Source organism: Tupaia chinensis, unplaced genomic scaffold, assembly GCF_000334495.1.
Source record: "Tupaia chinensis unplaced genomic scaffold, TupChi_1.0 Scaffold000199_1, whole genome shotgun sequence".
Classification (NCBI taxonomy): domain Eukaryota; kingdom Metazoa; phylum Chordata; class Mammalia; order Scandentia; family Tupaiidae; genus Tupaia; species Tupaia belangeri.
In genome coordinates, this window is record NW_006159674.1 from 2,704,669 (window position 1) to 2,720,992 (window position 16,324).

The following is a 16,324-nucleotide window of genomic DNA, read 5'->3' on the forward strand; positions in this document are numbered from 1 at the left end:
CTCGCCGCCCGCCGCCCGCCGCCTGTCCGGGCCGAGCCGAGCCAAGCCCGCCGAGAGCTGCGCTCATTTTGGGGGAGCCCGCGTCTAGCAATGAATGCAAGTCGCCCCTCGTCTCCCTGGCTCCCGGGGCCGCCGGGCGCCCATCTGGCCGGAGCTGTGTGCCCAGCTGGCAGTGAGCCCAGAGAAACGGGCACCAGAACTTTGTGGAGTCGGGGCTCCGGGGCAGCGGGGACAGAGCGTGCCAAGTGCTGTCCTTTGTGACAGCTCCGCGGGAAAGGAGGGCGCCCCACAGCGCGCTGCGGGCTGGGAGAGGGCGTCGGGCGTCCCGCAGGTGGACGACCTGGCGGTCCTGTCCGCGGGAGCTCGCGGGAGTGGGAGTCGAGACGCACGTGTGCTGTCCCCGCACAGTGACCGCCGCAGACCGGGGAGGTCCACAGTACCAGTGGCTCCCCTCGTGTGGAAACCCCAGGAGTCACGTGGACGTTTTGTGTTCCTGTGTCCACGCGTTTTTCGGGGAAGAGGCACCCAATTTCCTACTGGCTTCTCCAGAGGGACAACAGCCACCCACCTCCGCCATGAGAATTCCCTTTAAACACTGAAGTCTAGTTCTGCCCTGGACCAAGACTACGCACTGCAAAGGGTTGGTTTCAGAAGTCCAGAGGCAGTTGCTTAGCCCTCCAGAGCCTCAGTTTCCTTCCCGAGGAGATGAGAGTGAGAGTCCACCCGTCTGGCCTGCACCCTTGAGTCTTTGTGAGACAGCCCGTAAAACGCCTGGAACTTGGCCACACACCCGTCATGGTTCATGGTTTCCTTACCATACAGACATGGTGGGGATTCGTTCCTTGCCCCGAACCGTGTCTTTCTACTTCAGGTTCTGGGCAAGAGAATGACCAGTGCTCATTATCATTTGGTTTGTCCTAAGAGGGAGAAAGAGTGCGGGCAGGGAAATGAAGAGGAAGAATAAGGAAAGTGGTCCCAAGAACAGTTTCTGTAAGGGACAATGGTGAGAGGAGGCTGTTGACACCATCAAAAACTTATTTCTGAAGAGGAACCACATCTGGAGGTTATCCGCGTGCTCTTTGTTTGGCCTGGTTTGTGCTTAGTAGCAAATGTGCACTGTGTGATAATGCACTGACCCCGTGCACTGATCATTTGTGTACTTTTCTCTATATGGTTCAGTAAAAAATCTCTTAAGTTTTTGTGTTTTTTTTCTTTGTCAATTCAAATATCTCCTAACCACCAGAGCACATGTCATGTTGATCACTGGTCAAAACAATTAATATATTGGGTCACTGGAAAAGTCATGGCTCGTTTTTTGCATAGAAAGAATATGTCATGGGGACCAGCAGATGGTAATGGCTATGTCGCTGGACTCTCATGTAGTTGACCGCTGTTCCAGTCCTGGACCCAGTGGCTTAAACTCAGTCCTGGGCGCATGCTTGCCCAAGATCCCAAGAAGAGAATGGAGGAGAAGGGATTGTGGGGTGACCATCCCCCCTGGGGGGTGATTTCTCACTTTCTATCTCTCTGTCTTTCTGGCGAGCACACGTGCCCCATAGCAAAAAAGAACTCAAAAAAAAAAAAAAAAGAAAGAAAAAATATGTCATGACTTTTCCAATAGCCCAATATATGAAATTATGTTTCAAGGACAAGAAAAACAGTGGTTGGAAAATATTTCTACATCTCTCAACTGGTTTCTGAAACTGTCATGTCCATAGTCTCACCTGCACCAAGTTTTTCTCAGATTTCTTAAGTTTTATTTATTTTTTTTTGAGAGGTTTTTGCTATAGGGCGCATGTGATCGCCGGACAGAGAGAGACAGAGAGATAGAAAGCGAGAAATCACCCCCCAGAAAGGATGGCCACGCCGCAATCCCTTCTCCTCCATTCTCCTCTTGGGATGTTGGGCACGCACGCACCCGCGCCCGGCGTGCGTTGAAGCCACCGGGTCCAGGACTCGAACCGCAATTGACTACGTGGGAGTCCAGCGACATAGCCATTACGCTAACTGCTGGTCCCTTCTTTTTTTTTTTTAAAGAATTATTTTATTTATTTTAATTTGCCCAGAGAGGAACAGAGAGGGAGGGAGAAAGTGAAAAAGCAAGCCACCAGTTCCAGGACTTCAACCGTGGTCAGCCATGTGGGAGTCCAGCACCCTTAACCACCATGCCACCTGCCGGCCCCTCAGATAGCTTTTCTAGAAAGTGTATTGCTGTTTCTCCTGCTTCTACTCAGGTCAGCCACCGCCGTCTCCTAAGAAGAGAAAACAAGCTCGTCCTCACACACAGACATGACTCTAGCTTTAGAGGATGACTAGATCTCAGAGGGCTACAGGGCCAGGCTGAGAGTGGAGTGAACCAAGTGGCTACACAGCAGCCTGGAGAATTCAGGGCAGAATCTGGCAGGGGAGGGGCTGGTCACTTGGCTCAGGGGGTTGTTGCCAGGTCACATGTATAAATTGCCCCCACCCCTGTGAAGGTTTATTGTTGAATCATACCACAGCAGAGCGTTTAGGTGGGTAAGAGAAATCAGGGGCTTGTCCAGTCCTAATTCTACCTACAAGTGGAATTTGACCCAGAGGAACTGGAGATGTGTTCCCCCAACCCCAAAGTAAGGGAGGACAGAGAGGACAGCAGAGACAAGACACCCACCACCTCCCGATGCTCCTGAGTTCTGCCTGCCAGAGACACGAAGATGCAGCTTCTGCTTGCAAAGCCAGGGTCACGGAAGTTAAATATTGCTGGCTTTCCAGCCCTGCTCAGCATCTGCCCTTTGGATCTCTCTCCAGGTCCAGAAGTGGATGTACTTTTAAAGAGATGAAGTGAGAGAAAAAGGCAGGTCATTAAAGAAACTAGATTTCAGGAAACCTGCCATGGGAAGAAGAAAATAAATAAACCTGAAGGAAAGCTTTGAAAGAAAAGTTGATACAGAGGCCATGCCTTGAACGAAGGACTCCAACCTTTGTTTTGTGTTTGTTATTACGGAGCACTTATTAGGAACTTTATAATTTGTGGAATATTTGAAGGTCTTCCCTTCTTAGACCATTGCCACATCAGACCTATAAAGAAGGTAACCACTTCAGGCCTCTAGAGAATGCAATGGGGGAATTAACCTAAAATTGCTCCCCAGTCCTCATCCCACCAGGGAAGTAGAAACAGCACACACAGCGGGCAGAGGGAGGTGCCAGTCAGAGGAGTGGGGTGACCTTGCCCAGCACCTGAGTCACTGGTCCGGCGCTCTCTGACCTTTCTTCCTGACTTACTCCACCATGCAGGTTTCTCTTCTTCTTCTTTAGGTTGTTTTTTGTTTTCCTTTTTTTTAGGTTTCTGCCATAGGGTGCATGCGCTTGTCTGAGAGAAAGAGATGGAGATAAAGGGAAAGTGAGAAACCACTCCCCCCACCCCCCAGGGAGGTTAGCCACTGCAATCCCTTCTCCTCCATTCACCTCTCTGGATTTTGGGCAGCACCTGGTGTGATTTTCTTTTCTTTTATTCTTTTTTTTTTTTTTTCTTGGAGAGGTTTTTGCAACAGGGTGCGTACGCTCGCCAGACAGACAGAGACAGAGAGACAGAGAGCAAGAAATCACCCTATGGGGGGATGGCCATGCCACAATCCCTTCTCCTCCATTTTCCTCTCGGGATCCTGGGCACACACACACACAAGCCCAGCATGAGTTTCAAGCCACCAGGTCCGGGACGTGAACCGCGGTCAACTACATGGGAGTCCAGCTACATAGCCATTACGCTAACTACTGGTCCCCCTGGTGCGATTTTCAAGCCTGCAGGAGTCGAATTGTGGTCATACATGTGGGAGTCCAGAGCCTTAACCACTACACCATCTGCAGGCCCGAGCTTCTCTTCTTTTGACACATTATTCTTTCTCTGTTTATAAACAACAGCATAGACATGATACTTTGAAATAAAAATAAACAGAATTTAGGGTTTTTATAGCTGTTTGCTCAGAGGTCTATAAATTGTTCTCTTAATTCTATTTCATTCGCTCATACTGTAAAAGATAAAAGATCAGAAAATAATAACAGTGGATGAATTATTCTCTCTTTTGTTCATAGAACTTTTGTTTCAAAGGACAATTTTTAAAATGTGAAAATGACCTGAAAGCTATACTATACACATTACTTTTTTTTTTAAAGAAATTTTTGCTATAGGGTGCATGTGCTTGCCAGAGAAATAGAAAGACACAGAGATACAAAAAGTGAGAAATCACCTCCCAGGGTGGAGGATGGCCACACCACAATCCCTTCTCCTCCATTCTCCTCTTGGGATTTTGGGTATGCACGCACACACACCTGGCATGAGTTTAAAGTCACCAGGTATGGGACTTGAACCATAGTCGACTACATAGAAATCCAATGATGCAACCATTGCACCATCTGTTGGTCTCGATTTTTACTTGCAGGTCTCCAGAATATCATTTCATCTCATCATGTCTTTATCTTTCAACAAGCTATTTGGCTCAAATGATGTTTAATCTTAGAGGAAAGGAGGGAAGAGAGATAAATGTGATTCTCTGAGAGCCTGCTAATTACCAAGAAATATTCTATCTCATTTACCCCTTAAAGCAATCTCTATTTTACAGATGAAGAAACTGGGTTCAGAGGGGTTAAGTTAGCTGCTCAGTCACTCAATAGGTACAGGATGGAGTGGGATTCCAACCCTGGCCTGGTTGATTGCTAAACCTGTGTCCTTCCTACTCTACCTTAGTAAAATAATGATTCAAAGCTGGCGAGAGCTAACACTGAGGACCTCACAGGCATTAGCTCATCTAAAGCTGCTGCACAAGGAACCTAAGAAGTGGGTACTATTATTATCATTTACTTTTTGTTAATGATGACAATTACCTAGAGAAGTTAACTGGGCCGTCGGGGAAGTCAGGATGCATTTTTGCATGGAAAAACATGTCATGACTTTCCTGATGGCCCTATCATTTTCCCTCAATAACACACACAGGAAGAGGTGAGTCTGGGGTTGGAATCTGAGAAGCCTGGCTACAGAACACCATGCTTTGAACCATCATTTTACATTCTCGTGAAAGTGTTCATCAGAAATACAAAATTAGAGCCCACCCTGTAGACTACTGATTAAGGAAGCCAGATTCCACGTGGCCAACCATAGTTCAAATCCCGGTCTGGTGGTTTGGGAAATGTACCAGGCATGTGTGCGTGCATGCCCCAAATCCTGATGGAATGCAGAGACGGTGGAGAAAGAGTGGCAGCTTGACCACAGCCCAGTAAGGGCGCTTTCTCCCTCTCACCCTCTCATTCTGTCTCTCTCTGGAATAGATATGCACCCTCTAGCAATTTAAAAACTAAAAAAGAAAGACAAAATTACATAGAATATGACTGTTCCCAAGTGTGTACAGAAGCACACATTTTCCATTTCACATTCTTCTGTCTTGCATTGCATGGCTTCAAAGACATGGCCAAAAACAAACCACACCCTCACGCACACCAGTCTCCAAAGCATGCGACGTAACTCCAGGTGAAGGACTCGTGACACCTGAAATGTCCCTATTGTCTATTTACCCAGAGACACTGTACACTCCTGAGAGTAACTAGGAGGCCTGCCCTGTTCATCACGGTTCCCTAAAGCTCAGTGACTGAAACAGAGTAGAGCTTTCCTCAGTGCACATTTGTTGAATGAATAAATGAACAAATATACATGAAAGCGTGCCCAAACACTCAGTGATTGTTCTGTTGCAACAGATTGAAAATGAAATTCCTCAGTTGCCACTTTCTGCCAAGCTCTATTCTATTCTAAGTAATTATAAGTATTCTCATTTAATTCCATAGATCAAGTATCATCTTCTACTCATTTGATAGAAAGGAAGCTAAGGCTTTATGAGACTAAGAGGGCTGTCCGAAGTTGAAGGGCGCCAAAGTGGCAGACACAGGAGACCAACACAAGGCAGTGTAAGTCGGGGTCCTCACTTAGAACAAACAGCCTTGTTCACAGCCTTACCCCAGGATCCAGCAGAGTGCTTCACACATAGAAGCTTCTCATAAGTCTACTGAAGGAGGGGAAGAGAAGATTCCAACACAGTTCAAAACCATTTCCCACACTGGGGACAGCAGGTGGCTTGGAGGTTAAGGATCTGGATCCCACATAGCCAATTGTGCTGTCTGAGTTCCGGACCTGGTGGCCTGAAAATCATGCCAGGCACATGATTTCTCACTTTCTCTCCCTCTCTCTTTCTCTAACTCTTTCTGATAAGTGCATGCTCCCTATAGCAAAAACAAACAGACAAAAATGAAGAAAGGCATTCTCCAAATTTTTATTTCACTCTTGAAATGATATATGTTACAAATCCAGTTTACCTCAGCTATCATATAATCATGTTAGATGATAGATTAAGAAAGAAGGGTTTACTCCCAAAGGTAGAATTCAAATATGTCAATGGATCCAATTTCTTCTTGTGAAAATGCAGGTGGAATCAATGAATATTATTTAAAAATAAACACAAGACCAGTGAATTGAATCTTTCTATGAAACCATGCCAGTTTTTGTGTTTTCTGATTTTTGTTTTTCTTTTTATCATGCTTCCACCTAAATGTCTTGACTTAAATGTATTACATAACAAAGTTGCCAACAGGTCCAACAATTTTTGAGTTCAAAATGTTAAATTTTAGGGAACCAGCAGTTAGCGTAATGGCTATGTCGCTGGACTCCCACGTAGTCGACCGCGGTTCGCGTCCGGGACCTGGTGGCTTAAAAACTCATGCCGGGCGCGTATGTGTGCGTGCCCAAGATCCCGAGAGGAGAATGGAGGAGAAGGGATTGTGGCGTGACCATCCCCCCTGGGGGGTGATTTCTCGCTTTCTGTCTCTATGTCTCTCTCTGTCTGGCGAGCGCACACGCCCTATAGTGAAAAAAAAAATCTCTCCAAAAAAAAAAAAGTTAAATTTTAGCCTTTTTTTAAGTTTGCCCTAACTTTATTAACAGTTCACCACATGGTCAGTCTTACGCATTTTATGTTTATTCTACGACCTTAAACCTTCAACCCTCCTCCCGAATTTTGTATATGTATCCCATTTTTGTCTAGAACATACATTCCCATGCATGAACTACAAAACATACTGTTCATTTTAATTTATTCATCAAATAATTCTTTTTGGGAAAGTTTTGATTATTTCTTTGTTGAGTGAGAGACTGATACTGAGACAGAGACAGAAACAGACAGAGCACCTCAAACAGAGTCCTCGGTGCCGCAATCCCCCTCCAGCCTCAGCCAGCTCCAGATCATGGGCGCACGAGTGCCCGGTGTACTCAGGAAGATCTCCAGGCATGAACTTGGAACCTTCCCATAGGAGTCAGACTCCAGAGCATCACCATTGAGCCCCCCTCAGATAATTCTTGTTGATTTGGGGCTAGTCATCATATAAAAACAAAGGGCCTTGTCACCTAAGAAGGAGTACCAACAACTAATAATTACTAGAATGTTCTAACTACCTCGGTTGAGGTACTCATGCTTTGTTAGAGATCATAGAATCTAAAGCTTTGTTTGGAGTTGAGAGTGAAGCATTCTAAGAGTAAGGAACACTTGCTAAGTCTTTGTTTTTTTTGTTTTTTCTTTAAGTTTATTTTTTTATGAGCGTGAAAGAGGGGGCAAGAGAGAGTGATACATAAATGTCATCAAAGGGATCTCAGATTAAACTTCCAATTACCCTCCCAATCCAGCCAGCCAGGATCATGGGCACACATACCTGTACACAGCATATACACATTGACTAAGGAATGTGTATATGGATCCAGCATCACTTGAGTGGCACGTTACCTCTGTACCACCAAGCAGGCCTGCAAACTTTAACAGCATGAAAGACTCCCACAGTATGTTAGAGGATTACCATGGATACTTACGAACTGTTGAAGGTCAGAGTATTCACATGATGCAAAAGGTAAACGGGATAGGGCTTTGGATTGCAAGCCACAGTTTCCATCTTTTTTGTAGGATAGCATAAACTGGAGAAATTGGGACTAAGCTCCATTTAGAGATCTCACTGGCAGGAATTACATACCTCATCAGGAAATTAATAAACTCTATTTTATCTCCACCCTTACAGAATTTTGTTCAAAATTCAAAATTCCAGAAGAAAGAGTATTGCCTGGTTTGGACCATGGAACCATCTTTGAGCAAGGGGAAGACAGGGTGCTTTGAAAGTATGCACTGGGGGAGAGGTAATTCTCCAAAAGCAAATTGGGATGTGGCCAGTGAGGACAAAAGTCCTCTACAATGGTTCAGACCATGGAAGTTCTTACATCCTAATATTAAGAGCCATTGAAACATTTTGAAAATTTTAATTTCTTTATTTATTGTGATTTTTTAAGCCACTGGATCCCGGACTGGAACCACAGTCAGCCATGTGGGAATCTAGCGCCTTAACCACCATGCCACCTCGCTGTCCCCCATTGAAACATTCTAAACAGAGGAATTTGTTTCAAAGTGATAACTGTTTAAAATTATGCTATCGGATGAACTGCAAAGGGGACTAGTGAGGAGGTTGATTTCATAGCAGAGGAAAAAATTTTGAAAACTTAAAATGTATATGATTATGAAAAGGTAAGGAAACTGATTTATGACTTTAAGACCTAGATTGATAGAGACAAGGTTTAGTCAAGAAAAAGATCTAGGATGGTTTTTAAATTTCACAAAGAACTTCCAAAGAATTTCTGGACTATTAGGGAAGTGTGCTTCCTACTGCATAAAGTCCTGGAATAGTTGCAATTTCAAATGTTGTCTCTCTGTTCCAATAACACATAAAAAAAAATTTCAAAGACACTCCAACATTATTGAAGCTAAAATACATCCCCAGGATTTCTTCTGGAACTGGAAGTGGTACAAAATTCTTTTGTAAGGTTCAGTTTCCTGATTCGTGGTTTGAAACATGATCGTAAATCACTGAGCAGATACAACAGAAACCAAAGTGGGAGACTTATTAGACAGCAGTGGTGCCTGGCAACGTAAAAGCCAAAATTTCACTGGAAATAAACCAGCCCCAAGACGAATCCAGATCTGATGATTAGGCTAAAGAGGCCTTAGGAAAGAAAGGGGTAATATCCTCTGCCAAGCATAGGATCCAAGCAAACATCTACCGAACCCCACGTGTACAGCCAGCTCAACAAAAGCATGCCCACAGCTCTTTAATTCAACCAAATCCATCAATATGTACTATGGTAAAAGCCATTACCTTTCTCTTTTAGTGTTTGAAGTTTTTGCCAAGGGCACCGTCACTTGCTAGAAAGAGACAGAGAAAGGGAAAATGAGAAATCGCCTTCCCAGGGGGATGGTCATACTGTAGTCCCTTCTCCATTCTCCTCTCAGAATCTTGGGCACGGAAGCATACATGCTCAGCATGACTTTCAAGCCACTGGGTCTAGGACTCAACTCATGGTCACCATGTGGGAGTACAGTGATTTAACTACCACACCACCTCCTGGCCACAAAGTCATTATTTTGCTAAATCTACAGATGATATGACCTAGGGTACTCACATACTTACATCTATCACCTGGACTCTGGTACCCCCAAGCCAAGGCTAGCTGCCACATCATGTAAAATGATAACTAGAGGCATTTCTTTCCATTGAACCTGGTCCTTTAGACTCTTGGCGGCTCAAAGAAGCAACTTCCTGGTATTTTAACTACAGGGCTGTTTTGTGCCTTGATTATTTCTTTTAGTCACACATTGTCATTAATGCCTTTTTTGAGACTGCTGAATTTGAATCCAAATCTGAGAACTTGGAGGGACCTTATAGATTAGTAGGTGTAGCCTCAGACTCAGTGTAGAGTTTAGTCTGTTAATTTCACAGATAAAGAAACAGAAATGTCAAGAGGTTGAAATGAAAAGAGACAGAGGGCCTAAAGGATAAAAGCACAAATCCTAAAGCCAAGACTACCTATTAGTTTGTTCTTTGTCTTCTCTGTGCTTGTTTCCTCATCTGTAAAAGGGAGAGAATAATTCCTACCTTATAGAGAATAAAATGGGGGGACCAGCAGTTGGCGTAATGGCTATGTCGCTGGACTCCTACATAGTCAACTGCGGTTTGAGCCCTGGACCCAGTGGCTTAAACTCACGCCAGGCACGTGTGCGTGCATGCCCAGGATCCCAAGAGGAGAAGTTGGAGGAAGGTATTGCAGCGTAGCCATTCCCCCTGGGGGGTGATTTCTCACTTTCTGTCTCTCCATCTCTCTCCGTCTTTCTGGCGAGTGCACACATCCTATAGCAAAAACCTCTCAAAAAAAAAAAAGAGAGAATAAAATGGGTAGTTATAAATATTTTCAAATTAAACCAGAATAGGCATTTAGACAGCCTAACACATGGTAAATGCTACATGAGTGCTTGCTTTCATGAATATACCAAAGAACTCCAGGGCACCTGAGCTTCTCAACATGCCTCTTGTATATGTAGTTAAGAGAGGAGAATTCTATCTGCTGACAAATCTACAATGAGTATCAAGGGATGCTATATTCAATATCCTTTGAGGTATATCATCAAAACTGGCATCTGTGTCCTTACAGTTTATTCAAGAAATTTCTACACTAACAGGTAGGCTTGGTAATAAGCCCAGGGAATCAACAAAGTCCAGAGACTATTAAAGTCTAAAAACTAGCCTTTTCAGCAAGTAGACTTGAGTCACTGCTCCGGTATCACTCTCATTCCGTATCACACCAATGTTTCCGTAACCCTGGTATGTCTTCTGAGAACATGTCTTAAACTAAAGGGTTGTTTTCTGACCTAGATGTAATCCTTGGAAAGGCTGTTAGTTCAACTTTTCTTTGGCTGGTCAAGAATATTTTTCAATAATTTCTTTAGCCAATAATATTACAATATACTGTCCAAAACAATTAAGAAATGAACATTGCCGCGGGGTAGAAAAATATTGGATTGTCAGAAAAGTCATGACATATTTTTCTATGTTTGTCGGTGTAAAAGTGTGTCATGATTTTTCTGATAACCCAATAACTGCCTAATGGAATTCCTGTGGTGCTGACAACTATAATCTGTAACATGTTTGATTTCCTAAGAGTGACCCAAATGGTATATTTTGTAGAGGAATATTTAGCTAAGGAATACCAAAAACTCAATATGCAAAGGATCTGCTTATGAAAAATGAGCTGTAAGAACTGTTTATAGAGGTCAGCAGGTGGCAGTCCGGTTAAGGCACTGGACTCCCCCATGGTCGACTGTAGTTCAAATCCTAGACCTGACAGCTTGAAACTCATGCCAGATATGTGTGCATGTGTGTCCCAAATCCCAAGAGGAGAATGGAGGAAAAGAGATTGTAGTATGGCCATCCTCCCCAGGGGGTGATTTATTGCTTTCTGTCTCTCTCTCTTCAATGAGCACATGTGTCCTATAGTAAAAATCTCTCTCAAAAAAAAAAAAAAGAATTGTTTATGGTACACAGACTCCTCCAACTATAACTAATGAAGTGAACCTTTTAAAGAAGAAAACAAGGCAGCCCCATAGCCTATTGAATGGGGTAGCCAGATCCCATGGTTCGAATCCTGGCCAGGCAGCCATGCCATGGACATAGGCTTGCATGCCCTAAATCCTGAAGGATGGGGAAATGAAAAAGAAGGGATTGGGATGACCATACTCCATTGGGGCACTTTATCTCTCTTCCTCTGTCTGTCTCTCTGTCTCTCTCTCACTGGCAAGTACAAGCACCCTGTGGCAAAAAAAAAAAAAAGTAGAAAATAGCACCTCACACATGACTGCCATAGACTATAAATTATTATTAGTTGAATAAATCCTATCATAATCAATAAAAATGTATCTCATGTTAACTTGCACCTTCTTTACTGGACCAAAGGTACCTGAAAGAAATGTGAGAAATTTCCTAAATAATTAACTATTTAATATGAAATGAGTAATAAGGAATCTAGATAATAAGCTATAATTGCTAAACAACATAAAATAGAAATTCAAAGTAGATAGATCAAAGTTTTAAGACACACACCAAATTAAGAGGAAGGAGGTAAATGCTTTCATCTTTAACTTTTATTTCTTAATCTACTATTTAACACCTGAAATCTTGAAAATTATCAGGATGTGAAAAATATTCTTTTCCCTCTAGAGATGAGGAAAAAATAGTTTCAAAAACAATACATGTGGGACAGCCACTTTGTAAAATAGCAGGACAGCTCCTCAGAAGGTTGGAGATAGAGTTACCAGATGACCCAGTAGTTCTACTCCTAGGTATATGGCCAGAAGAAATGAAAACATATTCTCTCACAAAAACTTGTGCATAAATGTTCATAGTAGCATTATTCACAGTAGCCAAAAGACAGAAACAACCTATATGTCCATCAGCTGATGAATGAATAAACAGAATGTGGTATATCCATACAATGGAATATTAATCTGCCTTTAAGAAAAAGTACTGATATATACTACAACATGGATGAATCTTGAAAACATAAGTAAAAAGAAGCCAGACAGAAAAGGATATATATTATATGATTCCATTATATAAAACACCCAGAGCAGGCAAATCTATAGAGACAAAAAGCAGACTAGTGATTGCCTAGGGCTGAAGAAAGGGACAAGCTGGAGGAAAATGGGGATAACTCTAATGTGTACCAGTGTGTACAGGGTTTCTTTCTGAGGTGATGAAAATATTCTAAAGTGTATTATGTTGATGATTGTGCAGCTCTGCATATATACAAAAAAATCATTGAACTGTACACTTTAAATTGCATGTAAATTGTATATCAATTGAATCACATGGCATAGGAATTACATCTCAATAAAGCTGTTATTAAACATATACAGCAGGTGCAATTTTAGCTCTAATTACAATTTCTAAATAGCTGTACTAAAGGGACCACCAGATGGCATAATGGTTATGTCACTGGACTCCCATGTAATCAACCACAGTTCAAGTCCTGAACCTAGTGGCTTAAACTCACGTTGTGCATGCATGCCCAAAATCCCAAGAGGAGAATGGAGGAAAAGGGATTGCGTCATGGCCACCCTCCCTGGGCAGGTGATTTTTCACTTTCTGTCTCTCTGTTACTCTTTGTATCTCTGGGGAGTACATGTGCTCTATAAAAAAAATCTCTCCAAAAAAATTTCTGTACTAAAAACACAGCTTTTTAATTTATTTAATAAATTAAATAGAGCTGCCTCATATTGTGCCAAATTAGGGGCCAGACATGATCAGCCTGAAATAACCATGGCAAAATTGCAACCCTCGGAGAGAGTTAATTTTTTTTTTTTTTGGAGAGGTTTTTGCTATAAGGCACATGCGCTCACCAGACAGACAGAGAGACAGAGAGACAGAAAGCGAGAAATCACTCCCCAGGGGGAATGGCCATGCCGTAATCCCTTCTCCTCTATTCTCCTCTCCGGATCTTGGGCACGCACGCACACGTGCCCAGCGTGAGTTTAAGCCACTAGGTCTGGGACTCGAACCACGGTCGACTATGTGGGAGTCCAGCAACATAGCCATTATGCTAACTGCTGGTCCCGAGAGAGTTCATTTTTAACATAAATTGTGATGTGGGCTGGCACTCAGGACACAGGAGACCACATGTAGTCTCATGTTTTATCTTCTGCCACGGGTACACTTTCCTAACCATCTAGGTAGCAGGATGAAGTAGCGAAGAAATTATATAGAAGATGTTTTCATTGGTCCTGAAAAATTAACTCCCCAGTTGTTCACTGAGTTGTAACCATACTGGCCTTACTTGCGCTGTGATGAGCTCTACATACTGCAGCCTTCGTACCTGTTTTTCTCTGTGTCTGAGTCCTCACTCTTCCTCCAGGTCTCTACCTATGGATTTCCTTGTCAATCAAGTATCTGCTCCCATATCACTTCCTTAAGAAAGATTTCTCGGGACCAGCAGTTAGCATAATGGCTATGTCTCTGGACTCCCACGTAGTCGACCATGGTTCATGTCCCGGACCCAGTGGTTTAAAACTCACTCCGGGTGCGTGTGGGTGCATGCTCAAGATCCCGAGAGGAAAACGGAGGAGAAGGGATTGCGGTGTGGCCATCCCCCCTGGGGGGTGATTTCTTGCTTTCTGTCTGTCTGGTGAGCGCACATGCCCTATAGCAAAAAAACTCTAAAAATTAAAAAAAGAAATTATTTCTCAGATCCCCAGAGCTGAAATATTCTTCCCCCAACATAAACCTGCCCTCCTGTGACTCTACTTTATTTTTTCCACAGCACGTGGAATTCTCAGGTGTTTAACAATTTGTTTGTCTCCTTCACCAGAAAACAAGCCTCATGAGGACAGGGACCCTGCCCGTCTGGTGGTCCAGTATATAACTAACTATGCCTGCAATGCTGTCGGAGAGAGAGTGGGTACCTGATAACTATTTACCGAGTAAATCATCTCCGTGGTGAAGCCAGATTCAACATCCATAAACAACACACGAAAGGTCAGTCTCTGTATCTTGAGATCACACTTTGTGCAGGAGGCCAGGGGCCCTCACACTCCAGAGAACAGTCTGTAGCCACCTCCTGGTCCAAAGGGCAAATGTCTCACACTGGAAACCCAGTTGGCCACCCAGGACTTGGCGTGCTCTCACACTAATGCGCTCTCACCCCAGCCCCAGGTCAGATGGCAGAATGCACGCAGAGGTCTCTCTGATGGGAGTATAAATAAGTCTTGGCTCAACTGGTCTTAGACTGGCCTACATGGCTTCTAGCCCTCAGTTTGCTCAATCAGTAGGACTGCTCTCAGTAAGACCAGCAGTCAAGCAGAGAACAACCCCAAACAACAGCCTGGGTCTAGGTGGCCACACAAACACCATACATGTAAGATTCTCCATCCAACTTTGCCCCAGTCTCTGCAAGGGCAGTTTACCTCAGTCATGCCCAATCATGCTAGCAACTGTCCATTCTTACCAGAATGGCTATCAGGTTTATTCTTCTTATAAATCCTTTCATGCAATGAACACTCAAATGTTAGATTATCTACAACCCTCACACTATGTGTCTCACAAACTATAGCGTGCTGGTCTCTTGGGGGTATTTTTATTAAGCCCAAGCAATTGGCACATTTACCATATATCATTGATGAGTTCTTTTGGAAAAAATTTGTTCAAAATATTTTTGTGATTTTCAATTATTAAAAAATTCACATTAGGGACCAGCAGTTGGCATTATGGCTATGTCACTGGACTCCCATGTAGTCGACTGCAGTTGGAGTCCCGGACATGGTGGCTTAAACTCACGCCAGGCACATGTGTGTGCATGCCCAAATCCCTAGAGGAGGATGGAGGAGAAAGGATTGTGGCATGGCCATCCCCCCAGGGGGCTGATTTCTCACTTTCTGTCTCTGTGTCTCTGTCTTTCTGTGAGCACACGTGCCCTATAGCAAAAACTCTCCAAAAAAAAAAAAAGGATAATTTAAAAAACCTAAAAAATTCACATTAAACTGATTTTATGGATACAGTTTTTATTTCTTTGTATATTGAATGCAGAGTAGTGATCTGAGATGTCCATTTATAAGGCCTAACTTCATATTTGATAACACAAACCAATGGGTGCTCCATAACTAGAGAATACATATGTCATTTTATTACAAACTGAAGCCGTAGAAAAGAGGAAAATGTTACCTGTAGGGTGGGTGGTCAGTACCTGAGAAGTAGTGACACAGTTAGGATCCACCAGGTTGCATCTTACCACTGAATTCCTGGTTTTCAAACTGGGATGCCTCTTTATACTCCAAACCTCTCTCCTTCCAAATGAGGAAGCAGGGAAGTAAAGTGATCAATTTCTCTCGCTTGATAAGAGACAGAATAACTCAATGGTTAGCAACAGGACTCCAGAGGCAGTTGGCATTGAATTGGGAGTTTTTGCTCTTTCACTTTCTAGTTATATTACCAGAGTTAGATGTTGTATGAACTTGGGTATAGTACTTACTTCCTCTGAACCCCATCTCCTCATCTATGAGATGCAAGTATCTCCTAAACTTGTTCAAATGGATTAAATCTCATAACACATGCAAAAGACGAAGTGCAGTACACCCTTATTCTAGATATCAGCATTTATAAATAAGAAGGCAGGCATTTTCTGACCTCTCATCTCAAACTTGGGTCATTCTGGCAAAGGGCTATAGAAATGGGAAGATGCAAGGCCGCCTGAGTTGACTCTAAGGGGTTATGGCATTAACAGCACATATATTTAGGCATGGCCAAGGAATGCATATTTATTATGTTGAGTTGAGAAACACCATCCACTTCAGTTAGAGGGTTGATTTCAACAACAAAGGTGGACATTAAATTCTATGAAATGCCGCAGAAATCCACCCCAGGAAAAACTTGTTATGTAATTGAAACTGCTTGTGTATAT

The 16,324-nt window shown here is 43.2% G+C and overlaps 1 protein-coding gene across 1 annotated transcript in view; it reads right to left on the bottom strand.

Moving 5' to 3' along the window:
- Nucleotides 1-625, bottom strand: part of SLC16A9 (solute carrier family 16 member 9) — a 55,203-nt gene extending 54,578 nt beyond the window's left edge. The window contains exon 1 of the mRNA XM_006147064.3: nucleotides 569-625. The gene's annotated coding sequence lies outside the window, so the exon portion shown is untranslated. The remainder of the gene's footprint in view (nucleotides 1-568) is intronic.
- Between the last annotated feature and the right edge of the window lie 15,699 nt (nucleotides 626-16,324).